Below are 14,928 nucleotides of genomic sequence, written 5' to 3'. Positions count from 1 at the left end.
AATGAACAATTGTAGTGTCATAGGTGAAAAGAATTAAGGCTATCTGCTCCAATTTCCTGGTAACTAAAGAAGGGCACAATCCAAACTGCACCTATGCCGGCCCAAGTCCCTTGGGCCGGCCTAGGAGGGTCGCAAATGTGCACTAAAGTACATTTGCGCCTCCTCGAGGGGAAGCCAGGCCGGTGCTCTGAGAAGCACCGGCCTGCGGAGGTTGACATAAGCGGTTGCTTATGGCTGACATAAGCGGCCTGCGGAGGCAGACTTGCCTGTTCCAGAGCAGGTTAGGATTGCGCCCCAAGTTATTTCCATTAATTCAAACATGTTCTTCTATGCTGATGTGCAAAAGAGAGCAACTAAGATGATTACTGGGCTAGGGCACCTTCCTTATGAGGAAAGGCTATGGCGTTTGGGCCTCTTCAGCATAGAAAAGAGGCGCCTGAGGGGGGACATGATTGAGACACAAAATTATGCAGGGGATGGACAGAGTGGATAGGGAGATGCTCTTTTCCCTCCCACATAACACCAGAACCAGGGGACATCCACTAAAATTGAGTGTTGGAAGAGTCAGAACAGACAAAAGAAAATATTTCTTTACTCGGCGTGTGGTTGGTCTATGGAACTCCTTGCCACAGGATGTGGTGATGGCATCTGGCCTGGCCGCCTTTAAAAGGGGATTGGACAAGTTTCTGGAGGAAAAATCCATTACGGGGTACAAGCCATGATGTGTATGCGCAACCTCCTGATTTTAGAAATGGGCTATGTCAGAATGCCAGATGCAAGGGAGGGCACCAGGATGAGGTCTCTTGTTATCTGGTGTGCTCCCTGGGGCATTTGGTGGGCCGCTGTGAGATACGGGAAGCTGGACTAAATGGGCCTATGGCCTGATCCAGTAGGGCTGTTCTTATGTTCTTATGAAGTCAGTCAAGTGATGCTTCTCATCCACGTTTTGTGATATTAGTGTGATCTTTCATGTAGATATCTTTTCCCAAGTCAGTTACAATGTTTGCACTATTAAGCATTTTTACAATTAATAATAATAATTGTATTGGCAACCTTCAGTCTCGAAAGACTATGGTATCGCGCTCTGAAAGGTGGTTCTGGCACAGCGTCTAGTGTGGCTGAAAAGGCCAATCCGGGAGTGACAATCCCTTCCACACCGGGAGCAAGTGCAGTCTGTCCCTGGTCTGTCTCCCTGGCTATGGGCCTTCCTTCTTTGCCTCTTAGCCTCAGACTGTTGGCAAAGTGTCTCTTCAAACTGGGAAAGGCCATGCTGCACAGCCTGCCTCCAAGCGGGCCGCTCAGAGGCCAGGGTTTCCCACTTGTTGAGGTCCATCCCTAAGGCCTTCAGATCCCTCTTGCAGATGTCCTTGTATCGCAGCTGTGGTCTACCTGTAGGGCGCTTTCCTTGCACGAGTTCTCCATAGAGGAGATCCTTTGGGATCCGGCCATCATCCATTCTCACGACATGACCAAGCCAACGCAGGCGTCTCTGTTTCAGCAGTGAATACATGCTAGGGATTCCAGCACGTTCCAGGACTGTGTTGTTTGGAACTTTGTCCTGCCAGGTGATGCCGAGGATGCGTCGGAGGCAGCGCATGTGGAAAGCGCTCAGTTTCCTCTCCTGTTGTGAGCGAAGAGTCCATGACTCGCTGCAGTACAGAAGTGTACTCAGGACGCAAGCTCTGTAGACCTGGATCTTGGTATGTTCCGTCAGCTTCTTGTTGGACCAGACTCTCTTTGTGAGTCTGGAAAACGTGGTAGCTGCTTTACCGATGCGCTTGTTTAGCTCGGTATCGAGAGAATGTGTGTCGGAGATCGTTGAGCCAAGGTACACAAAGTCATGGACAACCTCCAGTTCATGCTCAGAGATTGTAATGCAGGGAGGTGAGTCCACATCCTGAACCATGACCTGTGTTTTCTTCAGGCTGATTGTCAGACCAAAATCTTGGCAGGCCTTGCTAAAACGATCCATGAGCTGCTGGAGATCTTTGGCAGAGTGGGTAGTGACAGCTGCATCGTCGGCAAAGAGGAAGTCACGCAGACATTTCAGCTGGACTTTGGATTTTGCTCTCAGTAATAACAGTATTTATATACCGCTTTTCAACTAAATGTTCACAAAGCGGTTTACATTAAACAAAGTTTTCAATGTTTACTCGGTGTAGATTATTCTCAACAGCATGAACCCTGGAAGTAAATGTGATTAAAATGGTCCCATAATTCCATTTGGTGAACAAAAATCTTGGGAGGGGCATGGAAGGAGAATCCTTCTGTCACTGAAAACCTTTAATTCAGCGAGCTTCCAGTGTCTGCCAGAACTAAAGACATTTGATTTACATTTGTTTCATGTCACTGCAAAAAGCTGAGGAGGGAATCGGCCTTAAAGTTTTCGTTCACTCAGGAAGAGAAAGGCCCTCTGCTTAATGGTTTCTATCACTGCTACAGCTGCAGTATGTTACACCTCACCTGAATAAAAGTGAAAAAGGAAAGCTCTCTTAACAGCAGGTCCCATTTACACTAAATATCAGAGCACCGGAGAGGTGACTATGAGAGCAATGTGAGAAAAATGTCAGAGAGCTGAGCTGGGAAGTCTTTGTGAAGTTTGGTATGTTTGTGCAGGAACTAAATGTCAATCAGTCCTGCTTTCTTTGCTCAGGGAAAACTAGTCGAGCACAAGGAAGCAACAGAAATTACCTTTAGTTAATTAACTCGATTTCTTGTTTGTGAAATGTCTGCATCTTTTTCACGTTTGTGCTCCAGCCCAGCACTAAAGCTTGTCAGCTTGGGAGTTAGGGATGGAAACCACATGAGGACAACATGTTTCCTCAGGTGTCAGTTCATTTATACTGTGAAAGCCACCCAAAGGTTTGGATTATTGTAGGGTAATAAGAGTTCCACACATGTTGAGAGGTAGGTTCCAGCGACCCATTCATCATTTTGTAAAACATGAGCATAGCATCTATTTGATGCAACAACATTTCTTACAGGAAAAAAAAATTGCTAAGGCAATTTTAGCATTATTTCACTAGATCCTTTCAAACTTTCGAGATGCTTGGTAGTGTTTGTGTGGCTGTTGTTATTTAATTTGGTGAAGCATTAGAAACCAAAACGACTAACTGCAGTTGGAGACACCAGAGCAGCATGTTAGAATGGAAGTGAAACCGCTTTGTTGAATTTCCCTGTCTCCAAGGTAATAACAGGCATTTTTTTTCCTGTTTTGTATACAAACTGTGGGAGGGAAAAGGTGATCATTCCAAAGTCATCGTTTAAAAGCAAATAACTAGTTTTGGTGGGTTTTTTTCCCCCTGCCCTACAGAGACTTGGCATTTTCATTTTGTTTCTAGGAAAGTGCCTGCTGTTCCACAGACTCTATTTGTTCTGTCTTTCCTTTCTTTCCCCTCCACATTGCTTATCTGAATATATATGCCTGCCCTTTGCTCAGATTTATGGGTTGGGGCAGTGCTGTGTGTATTTACAGTCTCCTGACCTGAAGACCTGGAGCTGAACAAGCGAAGGAGGAAACCAGGGCCCGTTCCATAAACAGAGACAGATATGAGGGGGAGGAAGGAGGCACTGCGAGCACTTAACATTTTTAACTTCTTGACCAAGTGAAGGAATTAGTGATTAGATTAGAGACCAAGAAAAACGTAGTTTAAGTTGTTTTGGGAGAATCGGGGGTCTGTTTTGGGTTCAGGGTGTATTCAGTATTTGTTTAGAGACAAATGGGAAGGTAGTTGTGATGAACTTGCTCAAGTCACTAAAAGAGAGGTACAAGTAAGATTTCAAAATCATTGTTAGAACCACTCTTTCTTTAGGTGAAATGTAAGAGACTCTTGAAAAAGGAAACCATGGAAAATGCCGTTTCCAAATACAAGCCTTCATTGATTCAGAGTTCGGTCCTCACAGATATTTCCTAATTTCATGTGTCTTTCAAGGGTTTTATGATTCCAGAGACAGCTTAAATAAGATTGAACTGAAACTAACCATTGGAACGTCATCACATGTTTGATGCTGACAGTTGAAAAACGTGGCAACAACCCGAATTCAAAAAGGAAATGTAAGTTTAGAGCACATCTGCAGGTCACACAATGAAAAAGCTATAGTACTGTGATTAATATTTTGAATGAATTATCTGTTTTTTATTCCAGATTGTCTTTCACGAAAAGCTGACCAGTGGCTCTAGATCATGACTGACAGCACAATCCTATGCATATCTCCTCAGAAGTAAGTCCCATTAAACTCAATGGCACTTACTCCCAGGTAAGTGTGCATAGGATTGCAGCCTGAGTGTGATAACTATGCCTAAAGTATGATCGCAATTTGACTATTCTAGGGCACAATCCTAACCAGGTCTACTCAGAAGTAAATCATATTTTGTTCAATGAGGTTTACTCTCAGGAAAGTGTGGTTAGGATTTCAACCTAGATCATTCCTTAAAAATCACAGTTGTCTTTCATTTAAGTTTCTTGGGGGGGGGGGGAATTATGTTGTAAATTGTCACCCAAATTGTCCGAAGTGTCATCATTCCATTTAAAACAAATTGTATAAATGTTTGCCCTCAGTTTACAAACTTAGAAAATCTGATTCGGTTTTTGCCTTTTGACTTTTAATAGTCTGATCTGCTCCACACTCTTGACCTACAGCTCATTCACGTGTGTATCACTTAAAATTATACTTTTAATACTTTATTGTTAAAATAATGCACAATGCACAGTATAAAGAATGCACCCAAAAAAATTGGATCTTGAGATTTTGGGACTGTAAACCACAGCTGGATAAGAAAATCGGATGCTATCATTATAGACTGGAGATAAGTTTGGGTAAAGTAAAAAAAATGTATCATGCATCATGTGCTTAAGCATGTGTAAACTTAGAAAGGGAATACTGAGATGCAGGCAAGTAATAGAACGTGGAAAAGATTTCCAATGGGATTTATCTATTTTTTAAAACTATTTTAAGATCAACGTTCCTTGAAGACAGGCAGGCTGGAAATTCAGTCGAGGAAGATTCCGCCTGTGAGAATTTTGGAGGCAATTACTCAGCGTCTAACCTATTCTGCTTTATTGTTTGTGCTGAGCTCCATTTGCCAATCAAATAATTTTTTCGTTTTTTTGGTTCCCCTCATACGGCGCAGCCCATAGCAACAGTGCATTTGGCTGCAACCATTTTGAACGGAGGCCTATCTCTATCTACCAGGGGAGGGAAAAAGGCACCACAAAGAACATTGAGATGAATTACTCTATTTTATGAGCCATAAAAGTTTTATTCATCTTGACACTGAAACAGGTTTAGGCAGCAAGTTGACACGCCTTAAATAAATAAGTGGAATTAATTCCCCGGCTCTTGAAACAATGGAAGCATGCCTGTACTACTGAGAGCTGCCCCAATTGTTTCCTGTTGCTGCTTGATATTGATATTATTTGTGTTTTTCTGCCCGGCTTCCTCAGGGGCCTGCTTGATCCACTTCAGATCCTTAGCCTGTTTTATTAGAGGTTGAAAAGGTTCCAGACCTGGTTGTACCACAGCTCCCACCGACAGCTAAGGAACCAGTTTGGCGTCTGGTTTGTCTGTTATTTTACGGCTGACCTTCAAATCAACTCTCACCCCTGACCCTGGGAGGCATCTATCATGACAAGAGGCTGTTTAACACAAATGGTGCCCATTTATAGGGGAAGGGAGTCAGAAGATTTCCTTTTTATGAAGAATTTGGGCTTCTTCTTTTTTTCCCACCCCTCTTTTCTCCATCACCACAGGTGAAATCCCCCCCCCCCAGCAGCTGGCTTATGAAATAATGCAAGGGGAGGCCTTAATGAGCTGAAAGCACCCTCAGCTGGAGATAAATATATGCAAATGAGATGCACAAACAAAGGCGCCTGGACAGAGAAATATCTGCCATTCCAGCAAAATGCTGTCTGCAGCTAGAAGATGAACAGCTTTGATAAAATGGTAACAGAAAGCACCTTTTTATCCTCCAGCTTGTTTTACATTGCAATAGTCCATTGTCATTGTAACCCATCTGAGCAGGCAAAGGGTTCTTCTGCACTGTGTGGAAGAGTGGTGGGTGGGTGGGTGGAACTGCTTAAACACTTGTTTTTAAGGCATTCAGGAAATATAATCAGTATGTGTGCATGGGGGGTATTTATCTTTGGAGAGGGGTCATCGTTCTATTTTAATTTTGGAGATTGTCCGATTTATTTACTCTTGATCTTAGGGGCATTGCATTCAATAGGCTGTTCAGTTTGGCATCTTTTCCCTTCCCCGGCAAATGTAGCTGTGTAAGGAAGAGGATGCCGCCCTCTAAGATTTCAGTGAGAGAAAGCTCCCCAGTTGTCATCTACTGAGGATCAGGGTTAAAGAAGAAAGCAGGAAAACAAAAAAAAAACCAGACACTTCAACATTCACAGAGCAGCACCCAAACAGCCAGCATTAATGAAGGCAATCAAGTCTCTAAAGCTAATTCAAAGACAGACATGTAACATGCTGATTTTAATAAGCTTTTAAAAGGCAATCTCTAACTTTTAAACGTCTCTCTCTTTTTAATTTAATTGTTTGGGGTTCATATATTGCCAAAACAAACACATCCACTTAAATATGTTTCCAATATGTGTGCAACCACCATATATCTAAGATAATGCTTTTAATTAAGATCTGAACTTTTTTTTTTTTTTTTTGTGGGGAGGGAGAGAAAATTCTCAGGACACTTCAATAATGTCTCTTAGCATTATTAAACCACGCGAGAGCAAACAACCCTTTTTTTTTGCATAATGATCTTTAGTTATTTAACTTTCCCTTGCATAGCTATTTAATTTCGAGGAAGGTAAGGAAAAAGTTTGCATGAAACTGTAAACTATAAATCTCAACAAAAATTCATAGAGCCTTGTGGATTATGCATACTTTCACATTGATTTGGATGATGAATTCAGACATTCATTCAAGATTTTTCAACAGTTTTTGTAAAGGGAAAGGGGAAAAAAAAAAACCCCTCATTTTACAGCATTATTATAAGGTCTAATTGTTATTACACTAGAAACGTGTGAGACTTCCCAGTCTCAGATAAACTCATCTCAATGTTAGTTGTCATCTCTGTTTGGAGGAGTAAGCTTCATTTTTAAAAATCTATTTCATCATAGAGATATAGAGGAAAATGTGTGTGCGCGCGCGCCCATATAAAATAACTCCCAAATCCCTTTTGTTAATCATCGCCTTGTTACGTTCGGAACCTCAAGGGTTAAATGAAACCTGATTTTGTATTAAGAAGGATTTCTCCTCCCGCCCAGGTTTGAAGCGGCTGCATTATTACATCTAGTTGCTGTTGTTTGGAAAGGGCAAACAGCATCTTAGGCACAGAACAATGAAATTACAGCTGAGATTTAGGTTAGCAAAAGCCGTCTTCCGCAGGCTTTTATGATTCATTATTTCCCATTAAATACAGTATTAGAAGTGTACACCAGATAGCTCGTGGTTGCTGCTCTCAGAGCACATTATCTATATTACACAGGCCTGGGGAGCAGAATTAGAAAACTTTTGGGGAATGAGCAATATGTGTTTGCTGATAGAAGTACCATATGGCTCATCTTCATCAATTGCTTTCATTGCGACTCGGATGCAGGAGAAATTAAAGTTTTATTTGATGTGGCACAGCTTAATGAACTGTCTTCTGTTAGGAAAATTGAATATGTTTCCTGTTATTTGAGTGCAGAGCCCTCATGGTTTGGGGTTGATGAGGGATGCATTATGTATTGTTTATTTAGCATTTTGAAAACAAAAGCAAAAAATTGAAGATAAAATTGTTTTGCATCAGACTTATCTCTCCACATTTTTTTTTTTTTCTGAATTTTTCCCTCTACCACCCCCAACCCTACTTTTATTTTCAATTTACTATCCTGGTTATTATCTAAGTGTCAGGTTGATGGCACACCCCTTTGATATGATCTTTGATATGCTTGGATTAGACGAGTTATACAATATACATTGCATAACACTTTTTAAAGCATATGGTATAGCCATTAGTAAGGAGGAAGTGCTGCTTAGGAGCTGAATTGTTTAACTCCCCTCCCTCCCTCAACCCCCCTTCAGGAAGTTTTAAATGCTTCAGCAGTTCATGTACTGCTCATGTACATGCATTCTGTGAATATAACATGCCAACATGGGACAAAAGAAAAATCTAGATGACTGTCCACAGTATTCTTAGAAAGTCTCAGAATGATTCTTAAAACAAACACCAGTGGGTCATGGAGTACTGTTATAAAGTCAGACCAAGTAGTGTACTGTGACATGAAGATTGCAAGGAAGGAAAAAGAAAAGGTGGACAGTTATCTAATGGTCTACTTCTATTCAGATTAATTAAATTCCAGCAACAGAGAATTTAGACCCAGGCAAATTTAGCATAAAAATGTAAATGTAAGATGGTTAACGTGATAGGAAGCAATCAGACACAAAAGATAACGTTTGACATTTGTAGCAAAGTTGTATATTACAGTAGTTAACTCACTAATTAGTGGTTCAATGCAGTCAAGTTTTAATTTGGGAGGAGGGGAAGCATCTGAATAATTCTGGACATTTTCCAAGGCCTCTGAGAATCAGCTTTGATCTTCCCTCTCCTCTGCCCTTGTGTCTCAGAAATAAATAAATAAATAAACCGATCTTTCCTTTAAGTTACGATGAGCCAATTTTTTGCGCTTTCCCCGTATTGAGGGTTCTTTTTGACATAAACAACAATTTGTCATCTGCATCATCTGATGTTTTTGTGAAATCTGGCAAATACTCCTATTAAACAAATGCCTTTTGGAATCTAAATAGTGTCCATTAGGAGAGCACTTTCTATTTTGTTTATAGTCTTTAAGCCAAAACTTGCAGCTTTTGCTCAGGAAAAATTTGCCATTGACATCACAAGGAGATTTGTTTGCATGAGCTGAGTCTTTGTCTTTTGCTTAATAGCTGTTGCACAATTCCAGGATATAGCATCTAAACCTGTCTTGGAGAAGGAATGCTAAAATAAAAAGATCCTTTCAGGTTTTTTGTTCTGTTATTTGCCTTTTTTACACTGTCACTGCTGTGTTTTCCTAGGATCTAAAATGAGCTAAATCACACTGAAACAGAGAAGCAAGTATGCAGAAAAATCACTGATGAGGCTATAAAAAGTTTGCTTTAAATTGATATTTCTGGGTGGAGAAAATGGTGCATTTTATGAAACACTGTCCTATGACAGGCACCTCCTTTGAGAAACACCATTATGCATTGTTATCAGCATGGTGTAATTTGACTGTTGACAAAGTATCTGTGGCAGTGAGAATGAAAGCAGTTAGAAGTGTGTCGGATTGTAATCAAGAAGATGCTTAGCTGTGCAACACTGCATCTTGAGCAGATTTGAATCAACATTGCCTTGAGGGGACACGCACATACCAAAAAAAAAAGTCCATTAATTTTTAGTGAGAAAATTAGAGTGGCACTTGATGAAGTGAAATTTGACATGCGTTAATTGCTCCACAGCTCTTCTAATTAGAGATTTTCAAATTCTTTTACTCCTGTCAAACTGATGCCGCATTGTCTTAGTGGACAAAGAGTAAAATTGCAAAGGGGTCTGATCAGCTTCAAGCAACCAGGCTGTTTTGTGCTTTGTTTTAATGTTGGTATTTTCATTTGGTGACGGTTGTGGTCTGCTTATTTTTTTTAAAAAACAAACAGGAAACTGAAGCAGAAAGCAGCATTTTATTATGACACTTTGTGGTAAATATGAATTTTAGTTGCTCTCGTCAAACCTTAACTCAGAAAGAAAAATATCCATGCTGAATTTTAAAATACACATTGTTTGGTTTAATCCACAATTCAGTAAAACTGAATTGTTTGTGCTTAGGCCAATATTGTTCCACCAACTTTATGAGGCTAAAACTAATGTAAATCCAAGCTCTCAGATCAGCTGGCTTGTGGATCAGGCTGCCAATTGCTTATCGCACTCAGCCTCTTCAATTCTGCCTTGTTTGCAATAAAACAATTAGGAAAGCGCACAAGTGTGTTGATTCTTAATGCACATTTAAAATATACAGTGATGAGATCTATACAGGAACACAGCGGAATTCATATATTCTATATCTCCCAAAGCCAAAGGTGCTAAAACATGATTTTGGTATTGTATATAAATTTGCTGTATTGCCAACACAATCTGGATCTGAACTAATGATTTTGAAGCTTCTGTTCGTTACTAGCCTCTGAATCCTTTCTTAATTCATTAACATATTGAGTTGTTTTTTTTTCAATTTTCCATTTTCGAACAATAATAATATTAATGCCAGGGCCAAGGCTTGATTGGAGCTAAATTACTTGTTACCTGTTGGCATTTATTTATATGGCATTGAATTATAAAGCTTTGCTATTGTCATGCCTTGGGTGAATTGTTTATGACACCAGTAATAGGAGTAATTGTTATTGTTGAAATTACCTGTCAGCTACCCATAGCAGTGGCCCTTGTCCCACTGACAAATAGTGACAGGGGAGAGGGATCCTCCACGCGTCCTCCTGATGACTTCTCCTCTGATAATAAGGAGTGCAGGGCCTCTGATAATTTGCCTGTCACTGCTGAGTGTGGCTTAGAGAGAGTTGGCCAAATTGTTGTCATTCACTTTGACAAAGACAGCAAAATGCTCTGGAGCGGGAGGGAGGTTTATCAAAATAAATGAAATGGCTTACCCGTCCTTTGTTTAGATTCTCTCCCCTCCCCACCCTCCCATAGTTTTAGATGAGTGTTGTAAAATTGTCATACATTTCTTATCACAGTTACCTGAGCCCTTTGCAAGCCGTTGGAGGCATCAGTAACTTGCTCTCTGCTAAGTGAGAAATATTAGCAAAATCCAAGCACAATTGTTACTTATGCAGACCTTAACAATTACAGGTCAAAATGAACCAGCTTTTGAACCAGCTGACTTTTTTGTTGTTGTTCTGTGTGCTTGTATGTGTTTGTGTGTTATTTCCACCCCGCCCCCAGCCTCTCTCTCTCTTTTTTTTTTAAGCTCAGAAATTAACACTGAAATTGCAAGAATGCTCATTCCCCTGCCTCTTCAACTCATTATGGGCTACTCAGAAAGGAGGACTCTGACAAGATCATGTGATTGTTGCACAGAAATTACTATTTCCTCCAGAGCAAAAGCTTCAGCGTCTTAATATGCAGAGACTGTTTTCACTCACAGGGGATCGGTAATCAGAAGATTCCTGAAGAAGCAGTGCGCAAAGCAGTGTGGTTGCGCAGCAAAGGCTTTGGATTTTCTCAGATTCCCTTGCTGGAGCCAGTGACCTGACCCAGTGGGGTTTGGATGATGTGGGCTGGACAGAATGTTCATACCTGTCAGATGTTTTTAACCAATGGAATTATGGCATCACTGGGAAATGCTTTTCGATTTCCCCAGCACCCTTCCCAGCTTATCACTGCCAAAGCTGATCATACAGTTAGGATACCCAAACAAGAACATCTTTATAAAACTCCTATTGGCCCTACTGAGAAAGTTAGGATGAAATGGCTGCACTTGTTTAAACCCTCATTTTGTAACACCAATAATTACCTGCACCTTGGTCTTCGCCAACCGGTTAGACCGGCCACATTGTACACTGAGCACCTTCTGCTTTGCCTCCAGCACTGTGCAGGTCTTCAACTTGTCGTAATCTGATGAGGAAAACCTCTTCACAAGTCACTGTTGCATAATTGCATTGGCTTTAACAATGTGGTTTTTGAGGACATAAATATCTGCCAATGAGAGCTGACTGTACACAGCTGAGTCATGCATTTGTTTATGTGGATGCTCTTTCTTCTGCAAGAAATTAGGTTTGAATCCCCAGAGAATTTAGGGATGTGGTGCCAACCTACTTCACTTGGTTCAGGTAGAACTAAAACAGCACACAAGCAAAATGGCTGACCCACAACCAAGTTAAGCTTCCCTATGTGGTTTTTAGCCTGCTGATGTTGAAACCTTAAACTGCTTAGCCTAGAATAATCCCACTGAAGTCAAAAGGGACTACTCCAAAAGTAAGTGTTTTATACATGCCAATTAACTGTCTATAGGATTTTAGTGAGAGTCCCATTGAAGTTAATAGGGCTAAATCCGCCTAAATCCAAGAATTAACTGGGTTGTGGATCAGGCTGCCTGACAGAAACACTGAGCAAGGAAGTAATTTTGACAAAATGGCCAGGTACTTTGATCTTTCCCCAAAGTTAAGCCCCGTGTTTTAAAAGCAAGCAGTTATGTTCAGAAGCCAGTAGGTGAAGCACTTCTTCAATGCTAAGTTTTCCAAAACTGAAAGATCTTACATTCCAATCAAACACCTCTCTTGTTTTTTGTTTGTTCTCATGTTCAGATGCCTGTTTCATTGTGAAAATTAGTAAATAGAAAGGTTCAAGTTGTGATCCACTAACTTGAAAGGTTCAAGCTATTGGGTCATAATTTTTGTACAAGCAGCATGATTCTGGTTTTAGTCTGCTATATGTTTTTTATATATACACACACAATGGAAAATTAAGATATTTTTGAAAACCTTGATGTATTTCTGTGTGTCACTTTATACATACCATTTGATCTCTTATTAAATTAGGTTTCCTAGGAATTTGTGGCTTAGTTTGTCTAAAATCACAATATATCTTAAATGGATTTTATTATTCATATTCATAATATGCAATTATCTGTACTTATTCTTTTCTCTCTTCTTTTTCCACCATCTTTCCTTTCTCCGCACCCTCCAAGTGTTGGTCCAGCCAAGAACTCAAGGATGTAAAAGCACATGGTAATTTAAATGTAAACTTTTAACTCAACTGCTTATGAATACGAATTGCTAAAGTGAATGACAGCAAATCTTTTTCTTTTTCCTTCCCTGTAAGATTCTCAAATCATCCATTTTTGTCAAAAGAGACTGGGCAAACCACTCTTGCTGTTCTAGTAAGGCGATGCAATGTTAAGAAAAATGTCAGAAATAAATCTCACCAGCTTAAAATAACATTTCTGCATCGTGTCACCCTCAGTGACCATGCTTAATTTTTCCCCCCATAATTTGGTAAGCTATTCATTGCCTTATGTTCAATACATAAACAAGCAACAATTATTATTAAATATTTAAGATTACAATGGGTGATAATGTGCAGCAAGAATTGTTTTTGGTATCTTGTGTTATACATATGATACATTTTTGTTTCAGATTATAAATAAACCGTAAGCCATAACATAACTCATAAAAAACTTTATTTAGCTGAATATGAACATGCCGCATAGAGGAAAAAGGAGGGGATGATGTCAAGTTGCTTTTTTCCAAGTCACTCCCATGTTACTTTTTGAATAAACTGGATTAACTGTACTTAGAACCGCAGATAAGGAACATATTTCTGTTGCTTGAAAACATTCTTGAGGATTTACTCAATTGTTGCAGTACACTTATGCTCCTGGAACTAGATGTTCATATTTATATAGCTTTGGAGCATAAAATATAATAAAGAACATATGGCTATCCAAATCTGGAGCAATAACTTCATAAATTTTTTTAAAAGTATAACAACATGTTTCAAGACTTCCCCCCCCCCTTTAGTGGATCCATGTTGAGAACACCTGCTGCGACTTCCGATTTGCTGTGATCAAAATTTTCTTTAGGAGTACCACCTTTTGAAGCACCAGGTTTGTAAAATAAGAAGTAATATGAAAAACAAATGGCAAACAAAAAAAAATAAGGTTTATATCTTTTAGGTGAATGTCAACTATATTTCAACAGCCAGCCCCCCCAAAAAGTCAGATTATAAAAAAATTTAGACAGATTTGCCTCTTAACCTTTAAAGATTTTCTGCCTGTTCCTGTATGTCCTTTATTACATTAATTTTTTATTTAAATTACACCATTAACTGGATATGAATTTATCAAGAATACATATATTGATTTATAAAACGCTATCATTAATTATTATAATAGCTAGATGTAGCTGGCATTACAAAGCCATTTAAAGGTTTTTAATATAACTCGGACACTCATAGATAGATAGACATTACGGACAAGACTACAATTTAAACAGGCTACCAGCAGTTAATGAAATCCTTGATTTATATTCTGCTTATGAGATTGATTAGATTGTCATTTGTGAAACTATTTACTTTGTGTCATTTTTCAAAGGAGATCTCAATTTACAAAAAAATAAAGCCAAATAAAATTCCAAGTCAATTCGCCAAACAGATTTTGGTTTGGGTGTTTTAGATGCTAGGGATAATTTATTAGATGAGTTTGAAGATATCTCATATGCATTCCATGGTGAGCTTTCTTGACAACAGTCCTGCTTGCTTATGAACAATTTCAAATGCTGCTGAACAAATTTCTCTTTGGCTTTAAAAGATGATCTCATGTTAAATATGAAATTTAGAAAGCACCCTACTGAGAGAAATTTACTAGGGTCTATATAGGTATAGATACAGATATCATTTAAAGTTGTGGAAAAAATGGGACTTACCCTAATGCTGCATAACAGGCAATCACAGAGAATGTTTTGATTTAAAATGTAATCCGAAGAAGAGAAAAAGAAGGTACAAACAAGGAATGATACAAACAAAGCAAAGATATAGATGATTTTCAAACAACTGACAAAGCATACATCAATTAGATGGTGAAGCTTTACGTCTTTTCATGTTCAGTGTTTTTGAGCTGCTAGGTTTCTTGAGTGTTTCCTTATATGACGCATCCCTTTCTGGCAATGTCTGTTGGCAATCTATTGTACTATGTTTTTTTTTTTTTTTTGCTGCTAGCCAGACTAACCTAAAGGCTATCTGAGAAGGTTAGCTTCATCTGATGAGTTTAACAACAATCGCAGGGCATCCTTTAGGGTTAGCCAATAGGCTCTTTTCAGGCTATACTACTCAGTATTAACCATTCTGATGCTGAAATGTTTTGTCTTACAAACATTTGTTATTTCCTTGGTCAGGACTTG

At 39.3% G+C, this 14,928-nt stretch overlaps 1 long non-coding RNA gene across 1 annotated transcript; it reads left to right on the top strand.

Moving 5' to 3' along the window:
- Positions 1 to 3,497: 3,497 nt before the first annotated feature.
- On the top strand, positions 3,498 to 14,727 carry LOC136661276 (uncharacterized). Its single transcript, XR_010794933.1, has 4 exons — positions 3,498 to 4,054; positions 4,146 to 4,257; positions 5,751 to 5,943; positions 11,001 to 14,727. It is a non-coding gene; the product is annotated as an uncharacterized lncRNA (long non-coding RNA).
- The last annotated feature ends 201 nt before the right edge of the window (positions 14,728 to 14,928 follow it).

The sequence above is a fragment of the Tiliqua scincoides genome, chromosome 1 (genome assembly GCF_035046505.1).
Source record: "Tiliqua scincoides isolate rTilSci1 chromosome 1, rTilSci1.hap2, whole genome shotgun sequence".
Taxonomy (NCBI): domain Eukaryota; kingdom Metazoa; phylum Chordata; class Lepidosauria; order Squamata; family Scincidae; genus Tiliqua; species Tiliqua scincoides.
This window is presented reverse-complemented; position numbering and strand designations above follow the sequence as displayed.